The 10688-nt window shown below is 36.2% G+C and overlaps 1 protein-coding gene across 1 annotated transcript in view; it reads right to left on the reverse strand.

Moving 5' to 3' along the window:
- Positions 1-9026, reverse strand: part of LOC108298642 (highly divergent homeobox) — a gene marked incomplete at its 3' end in the record, with an annotated part of 57811 nt that extends 48785 nt beyond the window's left edge. Inside the window, exon 1 of the mRNA XM_017521269.2 lies at positions 8882-9026. The remainder of the gene's footprint in view (positions 1-8881) is intronic.
- Between the last annotated feature and the right edge of the window lie 1662 nt (positions 9027-10688).

Raw genomic sequence — 10688 nt, forward strand, 5'->3', positions numbered from 1 at the left:
TTTTGTATTTTTAGTAGAGACGGGGTTTCAGCATCTTGGCCAGGCTGGTCTTGAACCTCTGACCTCGTGATCCACCCGCCTCGGCCTTGCAAAGTGCTGAGATTACAGATGTGAGCCACTGTGCTTGGCCATTAAAAATATATTAGCTTTTAATGAAACTTGCTTAATTCACATTTTAATGTGTTCAAATCATAAACAACTTAAACTATAAATAACTAATCATATCCTCAGGTATTTAGAAAGAATAAATGCCTAGTATTTGATAGCACAACAGGGTGACTACAGTCAAAATAATTTAATTATATATTTTAAAATAATTAAAAGAGTATAACTGAATTGTTTGTAACACAAAGGGTAAACGCTTGAGGGAATGGATAATCCCATTTTCCATGATGTGATTATTATGCACTGTATGCTTGTATCAAAATATCTCATGTACCCCATAAATGTATACACTTACTATGTACCCATAAAAGTTAAAAATAAAAAAAAAATTAAATACTAAAATAAGTAAAAAGGTCAATTTCAAATGGATAAACAGCTGAATGACAAAAAAGTAAACAGGGACTCAACTGAATGACTGATTACCTTTAGCTCTGTTTTTATGCAATCCCACATGCATCCGTCTATACAGAACATATGACAGTGATATATAGCACTAATGACCAGTGAGAGGAGACCAGAGTCTTCTAATGAGCTAAGTAGTACCTTGATTCATACATATTTGTTGAGTAAATTTTGTTTCACTAAATTGTGTTTCTTTGTTCATTTCTAGCCCTAAAAAAATGTGCAAGTAAACCACTTCTACCTTTCACTAGAGAGTGTTTGCACTGCCACAATCATTGACTGCTAACATTTTACAATCTTGCAAATCACAGTCTTGATAATACCTTCAAATGTAGGTTGTATTTTAATTTACTAATGGGGGAAGTATGTAAAGAGATTGACTGTCTATTATCTTATAACTCCCATTCCTGATTTTACATCAACCTGCACATATTTAGAGGAAAAAAGGTTTAAGCACACATCCTGCTCATAAAATGTTAGAGGGAGATCCCTCAAAGTACACCATCAAGTGGTAAGTAGGTAACATTATATAAACACACACATATATAGTGTAGAAACAACATACAAACACATGTCTATTTAAATAATGAAAATGTGGAAGCATAAATTTTCCCCACTGAGAAAAGGAAACTCTTGTACACATTTCATGGGGATGTAAATTGGTACGGTCACTATGGTAAACAGTATAGAGGTTCCTCAAAAAAATTAAAAATAGAACCACCTACCCACCATATATGATCCAGCAATCCCACTTCTCAATATATAGCCAAAGGAAATGAAATCAGTAAGTGAAAGATATATCTGCATTCCCATGTTCTCTTACTGAAGTATCATTCACAGTAGCCAAGGTATGGCGTCAACCTAAGTGTCTATCAACAGATGAATGGATAAAGAAAATGTGGCATATATACAAAATGGAATACTATTCAGCGTTAACAAAGAAAAAATAATCTTGTCATTCGCAACTACATGGGTGAACCTCGAACACTTTATGTTAAGTGAAATAAGCCAGGCACAGAAAGATACTGTATGATCTCACATATGTGGAATCTAAGAAAAGGTCAAACTTATAGAAGCAGAGAGTAGAATGGTAGTTACCAAGGCTGGGGAACGGTGGGGGGTTGGGTAGATATTGATCAAGATATATAAAATTTTAGTTAGACAAGAAGAATAAGTTCAAGAGGTCTATTGTACAATATGTTGACTACAGCTAATAACAATGTATTGCAAACTTGAAAATTGCTAAGAGAGTGGATTTATATGTTTTCACCACAAAATAAGTATGTGAGATAACAGATATGTTATTAGCTTGATTTAGCTATTCTACAATGTACTATATATATCCAGTCATCATGTTATACAGTATAAATATGTATCTTTTTGTCAATCAAATAAAGAAGGGTTATTCCCACAAATACTTTAAAGAGTAAGAACATTCATAATGTAATAATGTTCAAGACTTCTTGGCAAAAAAAAAAAAAAAATTAAAGAAAGAAACTGCATAATGACTTGGAAGCTCATAGAGTGTGACCCCAAATCTGATGGCCGCAGGTAAAACTCCTTCTTTATGCTTCAAATGAAAAAAAATAAAACAAAAGCAAAACATACTTAAGGCAGAATATCTCAAACGGAGACCCAAAGATAGATTTTGTTAGCGTAGAAAAAATTTTGCTTTTGTTTTTTGGGTAGCCTTTAAAAGTTGGAAAAGTCAAGGAAGCAGAACCTTCCCTAGAGCTGCCAAAAAGGAAAGTGCTGCTGACACATTTATTTTAACCCAGTGAGACCCATTCAGATTTGTGCCTTCCGGAACTGTAAGATAATAAATTCGAGTTGTTCTATGGCAATAATTTTGTGGTGACATGTTATGGCAGCGAAGAGTCAACATATCATTCCTTTTGAGAATGTTGGTGACAGTGAACCCAATGCAACTATATTCCTCTGTAACACTCTATTGAAAAGTCAAGTAATTAGGATAAATATCATTTCGATGGTAAAGCCACTGCTATCACCAATGTAAGTGGATATACTCAGAGGCTTATCAATTTTACCAATTACATTGGTATACTTTTTTTCTCTTAATGATACAATGTATACTTCAGAATGGAACAAAGCTGATCTATATTAATCATATAATATATAATGGAGCATGCTTAGATTGCATATTCCTTTACAAATGTAAAAACAGACAAAAGAAAATTCAGGTTTTTGTTTCTATGACCACCAGCTACTTAAAGGTCTCTGCTGTACAGGAAGTCAGATATCACTTTATTTCAGTGCTTCTCAGACATCAATATACATATTAGTAGGTGGGTGTCTTATTAAAATATGGATTCTGATTCAATATATCTAGCATGGGGTCGGAGATTTTGTAGTTTCTAAGAATCTCCCAGGTGATGTCCACGTTGCCACTCTATGGAACACACTTTGAAAAGCAAGGGAGGGATTCACCAATCCCTATCTGAGGCTCCATATTACAAACAATGCTGAATTCAAAAAGTTTTTCTCTACATCCAGTATTACTAGTTGGGAGAAGAAAAATAATCTCAAACTGACTTTCAACATCTTTTAAACATTTATTAGTGAGTCTATAGGTTTGACATAAAATGTCTGACTCATTAATTTAATAACTAACATATATACTCAAAAATAAATCCATGTGGTTATACTTTTGTCTTAGAATAATAAGGAGGAGTCAAGGCTGAACATTCTAATACCTAATGCAATACTTCCCACTAATACAGAATATATTTCTTCTTCCACATTTTACAATGCTTGGATCTCTTCCAACTGTTGCTTTGTTGAGTGGTGATACGGTTTGGCTCTGTGTTCCCACCCAAGTCTCATCTGGAAGTGTAATCCCCACATTTCGAGGGAGTAGCCTGGTGGAAGATGACTGGATCATGGGAATGGTTTCCCCCATGTTGTTCTCGTGATCATGAGTGAGGTGGTGTAAAAGTGTTTGGCAGTTCCCACCTAGCTCTTTCTCTCTCCTGCTGCCATGTAAGACGTGCCTTCCATTTCTTTCTACTTCCACCATGATTGTAAATTTCCTGAGGCCTCCCCAGCCATGCAAAACTGTGAGTCAATTATTAAATATATTTTCTTTATAAATTGTCCAGTCTTGAGAAGTTATTTATAGCTGCGTGGAAACAGATTAATACAAGGAGATTTCAACACAACACATTTTCAGTCTATGAAAGGGCAAAGCTATTTGAAAATGTGTCTCAGATAATTACTTTCTTACATGGCACAGCTATTCCATCCATAAAACATACAATAGGTAGATTAAGTTAAACAAATAAGAAACTATTGAATTAATAAATTGATGTATTAGAAAAGTTATATAATAGTATAATCTACTTTTTAATAAAATCCACTCATGAAGTGCTTTCAACATTGGTTGGTTTGACAGTAAGAAAGAATATGAGTCTACATGCCTTTTGCCAGTGAAGCCATTGGAGGTTAACACAATGAGCCCTTTCCCCTAAATTTCAGCCTTTATTTATTTAAAAAATGTCATCTCTACTGAGGAAAAATACAGGAAAATATTACAGCTATTAGAGGCTCAGAAGGAGAAAAGAAATTAGGTGGAAAATATACATGTGTTACATACATACACACATATATATACATGTATACATGTATATATATATACACATAAATTTATATATATATGTATATATATACATACACACATATATACATGTATATATATAAATTTATGTGTATATGTGTGTATATATATGTATAAATTTTTTGAAGAAACAGTGAAAATAGGTCTCACTCTAGCTCCTTAACCTATAGCCTAACAGCTGAACAGTTGAGCATGCAGTGTCTAGAATAACATCTGCCCACAAATTCTGGCTTTGCCACTTAGTAGTTATATGAGCTTGCATGAGCACCATGAACTAATAGTTGTCTAATAACAAAAGTGCTTAGTGGGAGCATGTAAGCCACACGTTTGCATGACTGTTTTCAGAACCTTGAAAGAAATTGTCCCTAACTCCAAGGGAAAAGAGTTTAAGGAGATGGTTTGCTAAATTTTTGCCACTTTGACAAATAATAGGCTTAAAGATTCTAAGGATCAACCCAAATGGACATATGTCTAGTTGTGAAACAACAGGAGACCAGAAAGTTTAGACAGATGCTGTTCTAGATTTCTTCAGGTGGAAGAGGTAATGTGCAGCATTTAATTGACTGACAGTATAATTTCATGTATTCAGTTGCTTTATAACTAGATCTCTGGTTTAATCCAGTCAATTTTGCTACTAGTGAGCCAAGAATGACCCCATTTGCATAGACAGGTTTCAACTTATTTCCTTAAAATTTTATGCAGACTGGAAAGGTATTAGGATATCAGGGATAGCTTCTGAATATACTAGTGTTTTGAGCTCACTTCTTATGCATAAAAAATCTCAAAAATTATCAATATTTGCTTCCAATCTAGTGTACTTAGATATAATGTACTCAATGCAAGTATATTAAGAAACCACCAATTTCAGTTTTAGCTCACTGACTCCACAATAAAATAAAAATCAACAATTCAAATTTTGTTTATTCTGTTTAAGATTACACTATAAAAATATAATTCCCCCTGGAAGAATAATTCAATTTTAAATTTTAAAAGCAGAAAAAAATAAATGTTTTAAAAATGTATTTTATGGAAAGTTTCATGCCATATTTTTTGAAACAAGACTGAGAGAGTGTGTTTTAATAAAATACTTAAAACAAATCTAAGTATACACCATTTATTTGGGCAATCTTACGAACCTCTGACTTTGTAGAAGTGATGTGGTATTAATGGAGCATACGCAGGCACACACACACACACACACACACACACACACAAATACACGTCTCAGACTTCAGAGATTTAGATGATAGCGAAATCTCAGCCAAAAGTTCATCATATGACCTTGGTCAAGCACAGCTTGGTGATTACAAGTCAAACCCGCTATTGGGTCTTGACGGTGACATATAGTAGCTGTGTGGTCCCAGGAAAATCAACTGCTTTGAAATATGTTTTCTCATTTGTAAATGGGAAATAAAACTATACACTCATTATGTTTAAATGTAATAAGATATATAAAGTTTTTAGCGCAACACCTGGCACTAAGTGCTTAATAACTATTACTGTTTATTAATGCAGGTAAAGTACCTCACTTCTTTGGGCTTCAGATTCTTTACTTGTAAAATAAAGGGATTGGCTTATCATTACAAAATCTCTTCCAACTCAAGCTCTGCAACTTAAATGAGAAAACCCAATGCCATCCTCCCAGACAGAAATTGTAAAATCAACCTTAAAAAACACATGTCACACTCATTTTTTTTTCACATTTTATTTTGGGCTCTCTAAACTTAACAGCATATCTCTAAGCACCACATTCTATCCAGAGTCACTTAAGTTTGATCAGTCTTCTCTATTGGTCTATATGTAAATGTCTAGGAAAGTCTCAATTAGTATGAAAGCTGGCTATAAGCTAAAACAGCTTTGAGGAGATTCATATAATGTAGGTAATCAGAGAAAAGGTCAAAGGATTTTCCCTTCTAATAAATAACGTTCATAGGTCCCTTACAATAATCTGCAATCATAATGTTCTAATTTACAGGTTACAACACCCTTCTGGACTGCTTTTAATCCACATTTCTAACGCAAAAACCTTTATGTAATATTGGGATGCTACCTCAAAGTGAGGCAGTAGCCAAAGTGAAATATGTGAAAAACTTCTGTATTAAACCATGATCACACTGTCATTCAAGTAAAACTTGAGCTCTGCAGAACAATGCAATTTGAAGCCTAAAGGATAGCAAAGTGACAACCAACATGTAATAGCAATTATAACAACCATCACAATGGTCATTTCTGATTCAAGAGATGTACACATGAACACTATAAGGAATAGGCAATATAAGATAGCAACTCTAGATAAAATGTAATTTTAAAAAAGTGAGTAATTTGTATATTTTTAAAGATACTTGACACAATGTCATCAAAGAGAGGTACAGAACAATGAAATACATCTTTAGTGTTTTTCAAACTGAGAAAATTAGAGACAGAACCCCTTCTGGCATGGTGTTCCCTCCCTTGATCTTGTTTATGAGGACATAATTTATTTGAAGGCCACCCAGCAAATAGAGATCTATGTAATTCCTTTCCTCTGACTTACATTCAGGTTTATTTAGTCATTGCAGGGTCTCTTGCCTGAACAACGATGAATAAGCTTTCACATGTATACAGTTCTCTCTATAAAAATACTGCTTCATTTCCCAGGAAATTGTTTTCTAGGGGAAAAAAAAGAACATATATTGCTACAGCTATTTTGAGTATTCAGTTAGGTACTATGGGCAGAAAAAGAAATAGATGGCACAGTCCCAACCCTTAAGGGAGTGTTTAAAATCTAATTGAGGATTCCAGTCTAACACACACACACACACCACCACCACCACCACCACCAACAACAACAACAACAACAAAAACAACTAAGAAGGCAATACAAAGCAGCCTACAAGCAAGTGACAAATACAAGAATTGATGTGGGAATTCTAGGAAAAGTGAGGCCAGGAATGTTTGGGTTATATTAACTTGGAAGGCACTTATAGAGGGGTGTAACTTGAGTTGAGTTTCCAAAGTGGATAAGACGTGAATTATGTAGAAGAGGGGTCATCCTAGGTGAAGTGAATAGTAGTTGTGTAAGGCGCAAAGTTACAGAGGTAGATTGTTCTCTCTAATTGAACATTAAAGAGAGTTGTGCACTGAAGAATAAAGGAAAATAAGGCTCCTGCATCACAATGAGGCCAGATTATGGAGTTCTGTGAAAGTCAGGTGGAATTAGGCTTGAAACAATAGAAAATAAAGGGCCACGAATATGTTGGTGAAAGAAAGTGATTTGTTGAAAGTAGTATTCACAAACCATTAAGGATTTGGGGCACAGGTGAAGACTGCCTAGGAAGCTCCTACAATGACTAGATGGGTGGTGAAGAGAGTTTAGATTGTAAAGGAGAAATGGTGTGAGAAGGCTTTCAAGGGAAAATTTACCAGTACTTGCCAATCTGTTAACTATGAGAAGTAGAGAAAAATTCAGATTCCTCTGTAAAATTGTCAGGAGTCTATGATCAGACTGTGGAGGGCAATTAATAACAATACTGTACAAGCTATTTATCAAGAATAGGCAGGTTGTTCTTCATTGTTCCCCAAAACTGCTGAGTAATAAAATCCTTAATATAAGTAACATAACTGCCTTCCCAATGAAGGGGTGCAGGAAAGGGTCTCTCAAGATAATATTTGACTTCAGTGATTCTAGCAGAGACACAGAGGAAGAAGATGGACTTAGCACCAAACTTGATATAAAGATTAAAGATTTCTAACAGATTGTTCCAAGAAGAAAAAAAAGACAAAAAAGAAAAATTTCTTACTCTGAGCCTCCACAATGAACTTCATTCTGTCTTTCCAAAGAATTTAAGGTTCAAAATCATTGTCACCCCAAATCAGAGCTCCTTAGATTAAAAGTTAGATTCATTTGAATAATTAATGTTTATTTTTCCAAACAGTTTCTTATCTGATAAACTTCTATTCCACAAGTTCTTCTAGAGTTTATTTCGTTATTCAACATCTAATATCTGGAAATTAAGAGTTTGTCCTCTCAAATTTATATGGGCCATTTTGAAGCTAGATATACTCAGCAGGCCAGAATAAACTAAATGGCAGATCCTTCCCCATCAACTGGTGCCTGAAACGTCACAAGGCCTGGGATTTTCTCTGGTCTCTACTTTCCAAATTCAGCCCAGAAATGGCTCAGCCCCACCTCCTCCAGTGAAACAGAAACAGCGCCTGTGCAAACTCCACGCCTATTCTCCTCACTGTGACTCACCCCGCCCCCACCAAGGTGCTAATGCGCAGGCGCAGCACTCAGTGTCTTTGAGTAAGGCTGTGAGAAATCTACTGTCCAGTGAAATCTAGAAGTGGTAGAATTCAATCCTCCCCTTTCTTCGGAGAAAGAGGCGCCACTTCCTCCCACTACCCGGCCAGAAGGGCGTCCCAAACATCGCTCTCTCCCGGAGCAAGGTTCTTCGCTCTCTGGCAATCCCCATTGTATCTCTATCTGCAACTCGTTTCTAACCTCACTCAGCCGCCAGCCTTCGCTAGGAGGATAGAAGCACTTGGCTCCCTAGGACCCACACCAGTTTGTTGGCTGCCTGTTTAGGCCACGGAACCTATGAACCCCCCCTCACCCCGCCCCAAACTGGGAAAAGCGTTATCCCGGTGCCTTACCCTCCCTCCTTCGCCTTTCACACCCACTCAGTGTTGAGTGCTTACCTCGGGTGCGGTGCGGTTACGAAAGAGATCAGCGGAACCCAGATCAGGCCACTGCTGGGGCAGGCGGGTTCAGCGAGATTTTTCCTGGGTCTCCACTGCCGCTTCAGACAATGAAATCAGCGTGTCCGATCATCAATTCTCATCATGATCGTGACGTCACAAAAGACAGCGGCCAATGGGAGCCTGCGATCAGCTCAGGACAGTCCCTGGCCTCAGCCCAGAACCCAAGAGTGGGGAGGGGGGAAGAGAGATGGCTGCCTGCAACTGGGCTGCCTCTTCCCCGCACAAATCAGCTACATCTATGGCCAGGGCTCTCTATACCTTCCTGAATAGCTGTGAACACCAAGCATCCCCTGTGACTATAGTAGTAACATGCCAGCCATTTGAGCAGGCCTTCCAACTTGAGACTGGCTTTTAACAAAATTGTTACATGCTGCCAAAACAAAGTGATAGCATAAAGAAATACAGTATTTTGTGGTCAGTGTTCGATTGACAGGTAAATAGTCAGTTTTACTAAAATCAATAAGGTGTCCATCGAGCCTTTAGAATTTTACAATAAAAGCAAGTGTACAGTTATATGTGACTAGGTGACTGATGACTGAGGAAATAAACTATGGTTTTTATTCACCCAACCTCAATTCCTATTCTACCAGAAGCTACTTGGGTGATCACCATTATACCATTACATGAAAAACGTCAATCCACATGTTACATCATTTAACATTCACTTGACATACTTCCCAGATTTGCTGGATGCCATGAGAGATATAGAATTCATTGATTCCCTGCTATCATAGAACTTGCAACATCATTTGGAAGACAAGATTAGCACACAGTAAATATTCACAGCAATAAAATAAAGTACATGATCATGTGCTCAGTAATTAACTACAGACAAAAGTATTTAGTAATTGGAGACATCAGAGAGATGGAAAAGTCAGAAAAGCATTTTATGAAATTAAAAGTTGAAATGTTTCCTGAATGGTGGATAAGAGAGGATGGAAGGCAGAATCTTAAAGGTGAAAGATAGGCAAAGGTAAAGACGTATAAATACATATGATATGAAGAAGCCTATGATGAAATCAGCTTGACAAATAGAGGGCATATGCTAGGAACTAGTGGTACATAGAATAGGCTAATAATAAAGACTTTGAAAATAAGAAGATAGCTTTTAATTGATTAAAAGCCACCAAAGGCCATAAAGCAGGAGACCTCAATCCTCTACAGTCAATTATCTACAGAGCAGTTTAGGTGACTTTTTAAAAACAAAAGTCAGATGATGCCCAACTTCAGATTGTCCAGTGGTTTCCTTTCACATATACAATAAAATGGAAATTTCTTACCATGTCCTCAAAGCCCTAAATGGTCTGGCCTTCGCCATCGTGCTGACCTCACCTCCTGTCACTTAGCAACTAACTCATAAATACGTTAGTCTTCTATTTCTCAAACAAGTCAAGCTCATGCCCACAGCAGTGACTTTGTACTATTGTACTCTCTGATTTTTGTATGACTTACTCTATCATTGACTGAAATCTTTGCTCAAATGTAACCTCTTTAAAGAGGTTTTTCTATTTAAAATTGTGATCTTCTTAACACTCTCTATACCCTTTTTTCTGTTTCATTTTTTCTGCATGATATTTATTATTATTAAACTTGTTTTATATATTTAGTTATTGCAAATGTAAGCTCTATTAAGGCAGGGTTTTTTGTCTGTTTTGTTTATTATTATATCCCTGAGATCTAGAAAGGCCCTAGATACAAAGTAGACAAATTAGTAAGTACTTATTGAATGAATAATTTAAAGCAT

The sequence above is a fragment of the Cebus imitator genome, unplaced genomic scaffold (assembly GCF_001604975.1).
Source record: "Cebus imitator isolate Cc_AM_T3 unplaced genomic scaffold, Cebus_imitator-1.0 Scaffold1027, whole genome shotgun sequence".
In the NCBI taxonomy this organism is placed as follows: Eukaryota; Metazoa; Chordata; class Mammalia; order Primates; family Cebidae; genus Cebus; species Cebus imitator.